The sequence below is a fragment of the Orcinus orca genome, chromosome X, assembly GCF_937001465.1.
Source record: "Orcinus orca chromosome X, mOrcOrc1.1, whole genome shotgun sequence".
NCBI classification, from domain to species: Eukaryota; Metazoa; Chordata; class Mammalia; order Artiodactyla; family Delphinidae; genus Orcinus; species Orcinus orca.
The window spans coordinates 125644140-125657936 of NC_064580.1; positions in this window are offsets into that span (position 1 = coordinate 125644140).

A 13797-nucleotide genomic window follows, 5' to 3' on the forward strand; every position below is an offset into this window, starting at 1 on the left:
AGAAGAGAGCAAAGGAAAAGAGTGAACCTGAACAGATTCCAGCAACAAAGGGCCAAACCGGTTTATAGCTGAGTGCTTGTGTGTGGGCACAGTTAAAATAAGTCATTTAAATGCACCAAGGTGGGGTGTGGAATAAACATAAGGCTTCTTACACCATAACATATTAGATTATAATAAAATATTTTTGAAGAAAGGTGTTAACCACAGAGACTGTATGGAACCTCACTTCTGGAGAAAACTGGCTGTATGAAATCTAAGTACACTTTAAAAAGTCCCTCTAGGTTATGCCTAATGGGAGAACTTTTAATGGAGAGCATGTGAGCTTTGAAAACTGTCTTTTTAAGATGGAAGGCCAACTACAATAAGAATAAATCTCTGATTAGGAATTATGGGCCAAAAGTAACAGTACTTAACAAGCTTGTCCTTCCTGACCACAGTAGCGATGATTAATAATAGGCAGAGGACATCAACAATTAAATTACTGTCAGTGAGGTAAAGACAGTTTCACCATTACAAAATGCAACAAGGGCAAAGGATAGTAGTGGGTTTCTGGCTTACCAAAAAGGAAAAAAAAAATCTAAATGCAATCAGGTCCAGGCTTTGGGAGGAAGAAAGCAGGGATTGATCCCTTCACGCCACTGTGGGAGTTAAGAAGAGGATTTGTTAGGCAGGTGAGGAAGAAGTTCTTGTTACCTTTTGCTGTATATCAAAGAGAAACACCTTTTGGTGTAGGTTTGTCACTGAGCCTCAGAGCACAAGCAAAGATGAGGGGCTTTCCCTTTTATATTCCCCTTACCATCCTGAAGTCAGTTCTGCACAAGCTACTAGAGATAGAGGTGCATTCAGATGCCTTTCACTTGTTCATCTTTTCTCCTCGAGAACATGCTTTCAATGATAACCAATTAATGTGTTCAAGAGACTCTGTCCTTACTGCATTTCCCACCAGGGGGAAAACTATAAGTATTTATTGAGCACCTACTCTGTGACCAAGACTATTTGGGAATAGACTTAAGGCGTTATTTTATAATGATCTCCCACCTTTCTTAAAGATCTACACATGGTGATTGTTGCCGTTCAAAGGAGTGGGAAGGGAAATCTTGAATGAGACAGCTCACAACAGTGAATGTTTTGGAGCCTTTCTCGATGAACATCCAAGATAAGTAAATCATGGATAGATCTAATTCTCCACATTGTGGCTATTCACCTTTGTCATTATTAAGTTCAGAGCCAGGTGATGCAGATACTACAGGATCTTTAGATTTGGCTAATAGATGTCAACTCTTACAATAACAACAGCAATATTAATAGACAATCATTATGCCCTATTTTACTTATTTGTTGAGGGAGTAAAAATGTGTTTGCTAACAGCTGAAACTTAACTAATGTATTTCAGAAACTTTTTTAGAAAGACAACTAGATTTGGGAGGAAATGAAATTCTGTTAACCTTTAATGAAAGACAGAATTACTGGACACAGATCTCCTTATTCAGAGAAAATTGTAGCTCAGTGAAGTTCCACGACTTCTTAACAATAAAGATAGCATAGCAGGAACTCCAGAAGTGGCATATACAAGACCTACAATGCTGATAGAAACTTTGGTCAGCTCAGGAAAAGAATATGGAAGGTATTTTTGGAAGGCTTTATTTTGGAGCTATAGAGATGAATCACACACACGTCATATGGACCAAAAAAAAGGGCAAATTGCAGAACACATACAATTGGATACTGTTTTTTATGGAGTTTAAAAACATACAAAACAATGTGATGTATTTCTTAGGAATAAATAAATCTGTAGTAAAAGTACAGAGTAAAAAGACAATAATAAACACCAAAATCCATATAGTGGTCATTTTTGTAGGGGGTGGAGGTAACTGGTGCAGGGAATTTAACTGAATTGGCTTTTGTTTCCTAAACGGACTTTGGATTCATGGGTATTTATTGTGTTCATGGCTTTATATCATCAAATGGGCTCATACATGAGTTATTTTCAAATGTATACAAAAGTAGAGGCGCTAGTAAAATGAACTCCTGTATACTTATCTTGTGTATTCAACAGTTATCAAAATTTTGCCATATTTGCTTCATCTTTGTTCTTTTCTAAAATGTATTTTAAAGAAAATCCCAAACAACATGTCACTTTATTTCTATATGTTGCAGTATACATATTGACAAAATATGAGCTTTTAAAAAACGTAACAATGCCATCACTACTTTTACCCAAAATAATTCCTTAGTATCATGTATACCAAAAGACTATAAAGATACTTCCCCTAATTGTCTCAAAAATTCCTTTTTACAGTTAAGTTATTCAAGTCAAGATGCACTTAAGGTCCACATGTGATATTTAGTTGTTAGATCTCTCGTCTCTTTTAATCTAGGACGTTCTTCCCTGCCATTTATCTTTTCATGCTATTGACTTGTTGCTGTAACTGGGTCAGTTCCTCCATGCTGTTTACTCTTCACTGTTTTTTGTATGTCTTGAATATTGTATGCTTTTAAAAATATTTAAGATGCTATTATGTTGAAAAGGTTAAGTATGGCATTCCCACAGTTGTTGGTCTTTTGAGATGATAGAAATGGAGAAAAGTTGATTGTCTGGCACTATGCACTGTGTCTGTTTCAGAAGATGTGCCTGGATCTTCTCTGGCGAGGGAAAACACTGTGCCGTGAGTGGGCATATACTTAGATATTAGTAGATGAAAGATGCCTTTCCCAGAAGCACCAAATAGTCGGAATTTGGAAGAAATAGCACTTTGTGAATAGCAGATCCTCTACCTGTCCTTTTTCTAATGATAACTAATCTTTTGATATTGACAGAAAGAAAAGAATTATTTAAATTCACCAAATATTGCTTAACACCTAATATATGACAGGCAGTATTATATATGGGGGGTGGGATATTAATAGGATGATGATTATTTATTAATAATTAATAATCATAGCTGATATTTATATGAAAAATTAACTATATATCATTATTTAATCTAATCCTCCAAACAACCATATGAGGCACCGCTGCATTTCCTATTATACAAATGAGGCTCAGAGAGGTTAAGCAATCTGCCCAGTGTCTCACAGCTGGGAAGTGGTTGAAAAAGAATTATACCTGAAATCTATTTGGTTTGAACTCAGTCTATCTAATTCCAAAATAGAGACTTTTACACACTATACTATACTGTACTGCCTCAAATACAAGTGCAACTCCCATGTTGACTACAACAACTAGGACCCTCTACTTCATAGCGACCGTCTTAATTTGGCCCAAACTTCAATTTAATGCCTAGTACCACAAAAAAGCTCATTCTCTCCTTCTTGCGATTTTGCTTGACTTATTTCCACATGCTTCCCTGACTGAGATTCTCTGATATTTGCAGTTTTAATCAGCTATATTTGAATAACTGTGTATCTTTCAGCATTTCATCTTTCTGCTTAGGTCTTGTATACAGTTTTGTTCCTATGCCTACTCTGTCCCTCTTAACTTTGGGAATGAATAGCTACAAATACAGATGATATAGATATGGACATAGATATTGATATATATGTAAGCATTTTCCATTGTGTTCCTATCATTGGGTTTCCTTTTTGTCAGAAATAAGTAAGCTTGGCCAGTGTAAGGAGGTAGGGTTTATAGAGGGGAAAACACTTGGAGTCAGAAGCCCGGGCCTTTAGTCCTGGACCTGCCAATGTATATCTGGGAGACCTTGGAAACTTCACCTCTCTGAGTGCTGGGTTCTTTATGAATAAAGTAGGAAAATGAGAATTCCTGCAAAGGCTGTTGTGAGGTCTCTGAGGAGACAGACTTCATAGAATTCTAAGCTGTAAAGTGTTGCATAATTTTGAAGCCAGTGAAAAGAAGGGAGCTTAACCACTCTAATTAGACTTCCAGCAACTCTGCATTCACATGTCTCACTTTGATCCGTGGAGGCTCACCTCTACTTCATACAAACTGGAAACAGTAAATCAATACTATTTCTCACTGCTTTGACTAAGAAGAGTGAAATTTCTGCTTTAAGAGAGCTAGAAGTAGGATTATCATGTAAATACTATTAGCTGACAGCACCTCTTATTAACTTCCATACTAGGAATGGTGTATGTCTCACATTATACATTAATTTCCCCAACTAATTTATTTATACTTCCTTGAAAATATTGGTGCAAGCACGGAATGAGTGTGTGTGTGTGTGTGTGTAAATCTGGTAAATTGAGAAAATGTCAACTTGGAAAATAGACGCACAAGGAAAGCTTTATTAATGGCATTTACAAGGCTTTTTTCCTTATCAGTGTCAGTTTCTCAATCATAGGCAATAGAAGGTACTGTCATTTTAATCTTAAATTGCCTGTAAATAAAGCCATTTCAAATCTTAGGCTTTAAATAAACAGTATTGTACTAATACATTTTTTCTATATCAATTTCCTTGATACGTAATTTATGTAAAATACAGTACACCCATTTTAAGTGTACACTGTGAAGGAATTTGTCAAATACACCTGCATAATCACTACCACAATCAAGATATAGAATACTTCTTTCAGCTAAAAAGTTCCTTCCTGGGCCTTTGTGGTCAATTCCATCTCTTGACCAATGGCCCAGGCAACCAGTGATCTGCTTTCTGTCACTACAGATTAATTTTGCCTTTTCAAATTTTATATAAATAGTCATACTGTATGTCAAATTCTGTGACTGGCTTTATGCATTTAGCGTGACATTTTTGAGATTCATTCATATTGTTACATCAGTAGTTTACTTCTTTACTACTGTATTGTGTTGTTTGCATACATCATGAGTAGTTTTTCTATTCACCTATTGATAGTTCTTGAGTTGTTTCCATTTATTACCTATTATGAGTAAAGCTGACATGACATTGATTTACAGGGCTCTGCATGGATATACATTTCAAGTCTCCTGGATAAATACTTAGGAGTGAGATTGTATGTGTACAAGTATGAAGTATGTGTAGTCTTTTAAGAAAATGCCAGACTTTAAAAAAGTGGTTATACCACTTTATGCCCCCACCAACAAGGTATGAGAATTCTCATCACTCTATATCTTCAGTGATAACTACCATTTTTAGTGTTTTTAATTTTAGCCTAGTTCTAGTGGGTTTGTAATGGTATCCCATCATGGTTTTTAATGAATTTCTCTAATGACAAATGAACGTCTTTTCATATGCTTAGAAGCCATTCATATATATTCTTTTATGAAATATCTGCTTAAATAATTACTATTTTAACTTGGTTCCTTGCCTGCTTATTATTGAATTCTGTTTTTTAATATATTCTGTATATCAGTATACTGTTTAGGTATAAGTGTTTTACTTTTGTTTCATATTAAATAATCATCTACTTCAAGGTAGAATTTTATAGTTTTTGATTTTATGCTTTGGTATATCATCCGTTTCTAGTTGAGTTTTGTGTATATTGTGATGTGTAAGGGTCAAATTACAGTTTTTCATACGGGTCTCAAGTTGTTCCAGCACCATTTATTGAAAAGGCTACCATTTCCCACTGGCAACTTGGTTGAAAATCAGTTGAACATGTACATGTGGGTTTATTTCTAAACTTTCTATTCTGTTCATTTGAACTACTTAGCCATCCTTACACCAATAATATACCATCTTGATGATGGGAGCTTAACAGTAATTCTTGCATTCAGGCAGAATAGTACTCCAATTTGGTCCTCCCTTTGAAATGTTGTTTAGCAATTCTAGGTCCTTCAAATTTTCATATTAATTTTAGAGTCAGCTTGCACATTTCTACAAAAGTATTCTTTTTCTGGACATTGTAACAATTCATGTAGAGTAATCAACAAACCTCCAGTCTCCTTAGGAACACCTTAGGTAATGCGAAGGCCAATGGCTACTGAGTACTTTTCTAGCTTACAAATACTTATGATGACTTTAATCTCTACTAAGTATTTTGCAAGAGTTTTGAAATGATAACTGGGAGATTGGGTATGAAATATTTTTAAAACAGCCAAGTGTTTTGTGTGTATGTATGTGTATATGTGTGTGTATATGTATACACCACATACAAAGACAGGGAGAGAGTCAGACAGAGAGAAAGAGAGAATCAATCTTTTCAAAGAGTACATGTGAATATACTGCTGAAAGACCAGTCCTGTAGAATTTGTACCAGTTAACAAAGGGCCCATAGAAAATACACTGAAATGATGGGCATTCAAGTTTAGTAACACTTGATGGTAAGGGAAACTGTTATGCCTTTGGGCCAAATCTGTATCTCCGTGTGTGACATTGAGTTCAATTTCTCTGTGCTTCATCCTTCAGGAAAAATCACCTTAACTTACTTATGAATTCTTCTTGAAGGAATCCTAAAATTAAAAGAAATCCTATCATATTAATATGAACTGTTTCACATGTTCCGATTTTGTTCAATTTTCTTTATGTATAAATCACTAGTATTTCTTAGAGTTTAGGTTTAAGTACCCACTGTTATATGTCTTTATTCTCTCTCCTATAGGCCCCCTCCACTTACAAATTAGCCAAGAAAATTCCCATTTGTATTTTTTATGGTTCAGGTTCTGTTGGGATATGCCGTAATATCCTATTAGACACAAGTGGTGCAGTGACAAGGAAGATAAAGAGGTTCTGCTCTGTGCTTTGAATGCTGCTCTTTTTATTAAGAATGTGACAGTTCAGGCTTCCCTGGTGGCGCAGTGGTTGAGAGTCCGCCTGCCGATGCAGGGGACACGGGTTCGTGCCCTGGTCTGGGAAGATCCCACATGCCGCGGAGCGGCTAGGCCCGTGAGCCATGGCCGCTGAGCCTGTGCGTCCGGAGCCTGTGCTCCACAACGGGAGAGGCCACAACAGTGAGAGGCCCAGTTCGATGGACCTCTGAAACGTGAAAAGCCACTTCTAAAATCCTTTGCTTGCCCATTCTCTCTGATGTAAGATATATGTGTATGTTTTGGCTCTGAGCCAAAAGACTTAGCGCTGTCACGAAGTAAACTGACATTTCCATAGCCATCACCATATTGAAATGTATCGATGTAAATTTTTAAGCGAAGCTTCTGTAACCCTATCTATCTTGTCATTCTTTAGTAGAAGAGTCTTGTTCCTAAAGGATGATGTTAAGTTCTACACAGCAGATGGAGTTCATGAGCAAACTCGCTCTTGTGAGGACCAAGGCTAAGGCCCTACTTTATTGTGTGAAATTAGCCATTTGACAAAGTAGAGTGCATGCAGAGTGTATCACAATCTCAGAGGTCTGTGCACTGTTTGGTGAGGAACTGTAGAGATAACCGGGAACATTCAGCTTAGAGACGACCTGTAGATAACATGATGATGGTCTTTACAAACTGTATGCGCGTCCATGTGGGAGAATGATTTGGAAATCAAAGGAGTTTATTTTCAGATACGACTAAAAGTTTTTTTGGTAATAATTAGAATAAAGCAAGGAGTTAGAATGCCATTATTAATGGACTGAGTATGGGATTTGTAGTCAGATAAAGAACCCGTATTATATCCAGGTCCCATCACTTACTAACTTTGTGACTTAAGACAAGTTACTTAAAATGTTTGAGCTTCAGATTCCTTGTCTGTAAAATGGCCTAACTGCTAGAGTTGTATTGTGAAAAGCATGTGACATAGTGTATGTGAAGCACCTGGAATGGTGCTCAGCTGATGGGACCTTCTTCCCTCTCTGTCACTGAAGGATTTCCAACTGAGTCAAATGCTCATGTGGGGAACTGAGGCAGGAACTTTCCCAGGCCTCATAAGAAACTGGACCAGATTATCTCTAAGGTTTCTTCCAACTCTGTAATTCAAATCAGTCAGTGTGAAATAATAATATGGTGTATATTTCTGTGCAAAAATATTCACCTCAGAATATTTGATGATCATTAAAATGGGTAACTATAGAATGTCACAAAAATATACTCACAAACTCAGATGATTAACAACACTAAAATCCGATCACGTTTCCTCTGTATATTTATTTTAATAATTTACGCTTGACTTGTGAGTTTAGGGTGAATGCCAGAATCCATTGGTATTCAGCACTTGCAGTCAGTCTCCAGCTTCAGGAAGTCATAAAGTTTAAGGCACACAGTATTAGGTCTGCTCAATTGTCCATCTGACTATTCTGACAGCAGCAAAAAGATTTGGTATGTGAAGAAATGCAAGTTGCCTTCATAAGGTTAGGAACCAAGTTTGACTCTCCTTATTCAGCTATTTTATATCTTACATCAGTGAATTGATCTAAACTTTTGCTGATCCTTTCTACACTTTTAGTCTATAAAACATTTTCATGACCAATGTCTCCAGTGCAAAGTAGTACTTTCCTTTTTTATCTACAAAAATGGCCTGCTTTCAGAATGTCCCTGGTCCTGATATTAGATTAATATGTGGATTTTAGTGGAAAACACCTCTATATTTTTTTTCGATCAAAATCAATCCTTATAGATTTCTGTTTGACATTCCAGACAGAAGATTCCAAACCATTTCCAATCAGGCTGTGTTTCTGCATCTTCATGCAACATATGCTGTGTGGATAGTCATGATTTTTTTCAAGATTAAGTTTCTCTTCTTTTTTTGGCCTCTGGATTTCCTGACACTGTTTAGTATTTTTGTGGCTTCTTTGGCTGCCCCTATTTCCAATCGTTTATCAAACATCTCTGCTGGGATGCCCTGTAGGAACCTCAGTGGTCAAATTCAGCACACCCAAGCTGAGTTCGTCTCTCTGATCTGCCTAAACCTGCTCCTCCCTCTGTATTCCCTTTCCATCGTCCTTATGACAGAATCCTAGGATCATCTGCAACTACTCCACATATTTACCCACATAGTTCTCATTTCTGCTGCTCTTCATTCCTTTCTATAGATTCAAGTTACCATCCAGCATCATTTCACATTTTGTGTAAGACAGATCTGGTAGCAATGAACTTGATTCTTTCTTTGCCATCTCAAATCTGCTATTGAGACCATATAGTGAACTTTTCTTTTCTGTTATTGCTCCTTTTAACTATGTCTCCTTTGGACCAAGTGTTATTTTTTTAAATTAAAATGACTGAATTTTTAATAACTCCATTTTAAATTTATTTATTTTTTTTGTTGGTTCATGATTTCTTACATTTTTAATGGTTGCTGTCCCTTTCCTTTATCTCTTTGGACATTCTAAAAATACTTAGAGATAATTTTGAGATTCTTCTATTATTTGCACCCTATTGACAGTGAATTTATTTGACAATTAAGTCTGTTACCATCTTTCTTAGAGTGTTCTTTGTGTCCTTTGGAATTTTCATTTTCAGACACATTTTCAGTAGCTTTTCTTTTGCCCACCCCATCCCTCTGTTTAACCATCCTTATCTAAGCAGCTTTGTGGTTGCCTCCCCCTGGGCTCTGACTACCCAGGGGTCACGGCTCTTCCATCTCAGAGAGAGAATGGGGAATTGGCAGGTACTGTCACTAAAACAATGAGATATGTGCCCCCTTTCTTAGACCCTGAGGATTTCTTTGTTTCCTCCAACCACATGTGTACAAGCTTTATATAAAATCAAAGAATTAAGCACTGGCTACAGCCTTTTTCAGCCTCCTTTCACAGGAAGTTCACTCTGCCAGGGACCCTGATTTCATTCAGTGAACTTGACTGAGATTTCTAGCAGCATATTCAATGTTCTCCTTCCTGTTCCCCTGTAGGCACTTAACTCCCAGCTTCCTTGATCTGCTTGAAGACCTATAGCTAGCTCAGCAGGGCCAGGGTTTCAAGACTACATAGCATTATATGTGTTTGTAATGTTTCTGGTTCACAGATATTTTTATATTATTTTTCAGCGTGCTATTTTAAATTCTATGTATTTATTTTTTCAAATCTAACTTGAACTTGGACTGAAATCACAAAATGGTCATACCATAGAAGTGTCTTTCAAATCTGACCCCTTCTCTCCATATCCACTGCTACATCACATCTCAACAGTGCTATTGTAGCTGCCTTCCAACTGCTCTCCCTGTACGTAAATATCTTCTATTCCCACCTAACCTCCAAGAGCTACTTGGAGTATTCTTTCTAAAACACAGTGTTTTGCTGCCTTAAACATACTTGTAAGAAAAATCCAAATGTGTTAGCATGGACTACAAGTACCTTCACTTTCTTGCCTTGGTTCTTCACTGTCTTATCTTAGTTTCACTTCCAGTGAAACCTTCCTCTAGCTCCATAAAATATTTGTTGCCCCCACTGAAATTTTTACTGTCCACAGCTCTTACATAATTCCTTTACCCCTGTGACACTGTGTTGATCTGAAATCCTCCAGGATTTTTCCAACTGAAATCCTTCCTCCAGTTGGAAAAATGCCTCATCCTGGCTAAATATAACTCATTTCATAAAATTTTCTCTAAACACCTCAAGCAATGTTAAGTGTTTCTTTTTCTCCATTCATAGTATTTTTCATACCTTTAACATGATACTTGGCACACTGCATTCTAATTATCCTTTTACATATTTGCCTCCTGTAACATCTTTGCAAAGCAAATACGATTTTTCTTAACATGATGGAAAGTTTTAAATGAACAACAAATTTCTTTCCTCATAAATTTGATAAGGAAGTAAGTAGTCAGTTATTTTTACCTCCATGTTTACCTAGAAACCATTATAACTCAAAACACGGTGGAAAAGATTATTCTTTACTTTTGTAATGATGTCATAATTGAGAGTTGCATGCATGATCAAGAACTTGGCACCCAGGGACTTTCCTGTAGGTCCAACCACCAAGTTAGGTGGTTAAGATTTCGCCTTCCAATGCAGGGCAATGATCATTGGGCAACGATCTCTGGTTGGGGAGCTAAGATCCCACATGCCCCACGGCCAAAAGACCAAAACATAAAACAGAAACAATATTGTAACAAATTCAATAAAGACTTTAAAAATAGTCGACATCAAAAAAAGTCTTAAAAAAAAAAACTTGGTACTCAATAGTCAGAGCAATAACTATCATTATGTCCTGAATGTAAAAGTAGAGCTATAAGCTTTCATGTGTGTATCAAATGGTAAAATCACACTCTAAGTTTTATTAGACAGGCATCAGCATACAGCTAAAGTTGACTATACAAGGAGGCCCAGCACACCATAAAGGTTTATTCAATACATAAAATTTACAACTCTACTTTGGTCATTTATTTGAACAATATTTATAGGTAAGCTATGATAAACCTAACCTAAGCATTTAATTAAGAATTATATTATTTTCTGCCTTAGAATTTAAAAGCTATCAAAGGATAACCAACTCATTGATCTTTACAGAATGTCTTCTGTCTCCATAGTTAAATTTACCAGAGACTCAAAAGAATACAGTCAGTCATTCCATCTTTTGGAGCAATACTCCAAGTAGTTGGTAAGATAAGATGTGTTCTCAGTGATGATAATGGTTATTCATTGAGTAATTCATTTATTTATTTAGCAAATACTTATTGAATGTTTAGTGCATGCCATAAAGTGCCCTAGGTTCTGGGGTAGGACAGTAAACAGAAGAGTTACAAACAAATCCCTGCCATCGTGGAGCTGACCCTCTAGTGGAGGAGGGGAGGTGGCAAATGATGAATGAATAAATGGTTATGTTACTACACAACAAAAAAATAATAAGATGGTGATGAGCACTGTAGAGAAAAGTATAGCAAAGAAGTAGGTAAGGCAAGTCACAGAGGATTGGGGGGGATGATTTGGCATTTTAAATAGAAATGCCAGGAAGACCCTTACTGAGAAGGTGACATTATAGCAAAGTTGGAAGTCTTGGAGGGAACCAGTTATATGGATTTCTGGGGTAAGAGTGTCCAACAAAGGGAAGAGCAGTACAAAGACCTGCTTTATTTTAATTTTTCTAGCAATTATTACGACCTAATATACTGTACTTTTCTTATTTATCTTATTATCTCCTTTCTCCACTAGAATAAAAATTCCATAGAGGCAGAAAATTGAATCTGTTGTTTCTTTTTCACTGCTACATCCCTAACATCTAAAACAGTGCCTGGTATATGGCAGGCACATAGTAAACACATGATAACTATTTATTGAATGAATGAACTGTGATATGTGTTATAATATCTGCTATGTTCTCTATTTGATAAAACCTTAAATTTTTCTCATTTTCTCTTGATGCATCTCTTCTCCCTCACACTGCATCCAGAAAGGGTCTTGGGTATTAGTCCTTGAACTCGTTCTTTTCTTCTCGGCACTTACTCCCTAAGTAATCTCATCCAGTCCCATTATCTTAGAAGCATGTATATATTCTTGACTCCCAATATGTATCTTCGGCTCCAGTCTCTCCCCCAGACTCCTAATTCATGTATCTAATCAACTACTTGACATTTTCATTTGGATGGCTAACAAACATCCCCAAGTTAGGATATCTATAATCAAACTCTTGATTCTTCTCACACACGATTCTCTACCAGTAAAAAGGACCTCCTTTTCTCAGGTTTCCCCCAGCCAAATTGGCATCATCCTTGACTCCTCTTTCTTTCCTACCTTGCATCCAACCTAACAGCACATAATGTTGCCTCTAATTCTAATCCAAGAAAACATAATCCCATGTGAGGGCCAGGGAAGGAGTAGTCCATTTGAAAATGGACGAAAGGTCAAAAGTGCTTCTTCTTGAAGACATGTACAAGCTTTCACTAGGATTTAAAAGATTTCCAATGAAATTTCATAGAGAACACAAATACTAAGCAGAGGCTTGTGGAAGATGACAGTGTAAAATATGTCTTAACACCAAGGGCTGGAGCCATGGCTCATGGACTTGTTGCTTGTTTACATTTGCTAGGCGGCCCACACTTGCTTTGAATTTGTACCTGAGACGTATCGAAAGTATTAAGTGATTGGATCAGAATTCTACCCTGGATCACAATTCCACTGTCTCTGTGTTGAATGTCCAAACCAGACTCTGTTTCCTTTATGTTAATCTTTCTGTCCATCTAGTGATCTGTTCTTCCATCCAACCATCCTCTATCTAGCTACTATTTAGTTAATGTTTACTGGTGCAATCAGATACAGAGAAGCTCAGTGTAGTGAGGACACACTATATAGACAGATATTTACCAGATCTTGGGGATACCAAGGTGAACAAGGCATAGAATTGGTGAATAAAATAGACACTATTCTTATACTCAAGGCACTCAGAATCTAAAGAAGAAAGCAGACTAATAAACAAGCACTTAAAGTTCAATGTGGTAAGTGCTGATGATAAACATAGGGTGTTATGGGAGCACAAAGACAGGTCTCCTAACCCAGTCTGGAGATACAGGAAAGACGTTTGAGAAGTAGGATGGCTAGAAATTGGAAGTTAGCCAGGGTGGAGACAGATATTGCAGCAAGTAGAAGAAATCTATAAAGACCTAGAGTTAAGAGAGAATATATTGGGGAAATAAAAGTAGTCCACTGGAAAGAATGCTGACACTTCCTTTGTTAAGGGTTTGGGGTTTGTCAAAAAATCAAAAACATGGGCAAAATAGTGAGAATTAAAACTAAACTAGGCAGGTACTGTAAGTGGAGGTCTACTGCAATGACTTGGAAGGCAGTTGCCATGCTCAATGTTTTAGCTTTGTTTCAATAGTTTCTTATGAGCTATTTTGAAATGAGTTCATATTTAGGGCTTACTAAACATCTGAGGTCATGCTAACATTTTGTCCTTAGCTCAAAGCAAAAGGTACCTAGAGAAGAACTTACCCTTTAGATTTGAAACTGAGAGGCATTATAAAAGGAATTTAATCTGTGTTTCTCATATATTTACTCTTAGTCAAAATGTTGTTTAATAAAAGCTGTTTAATTCTCCAGAAGACTTACTAGCTGCTGGTAGGC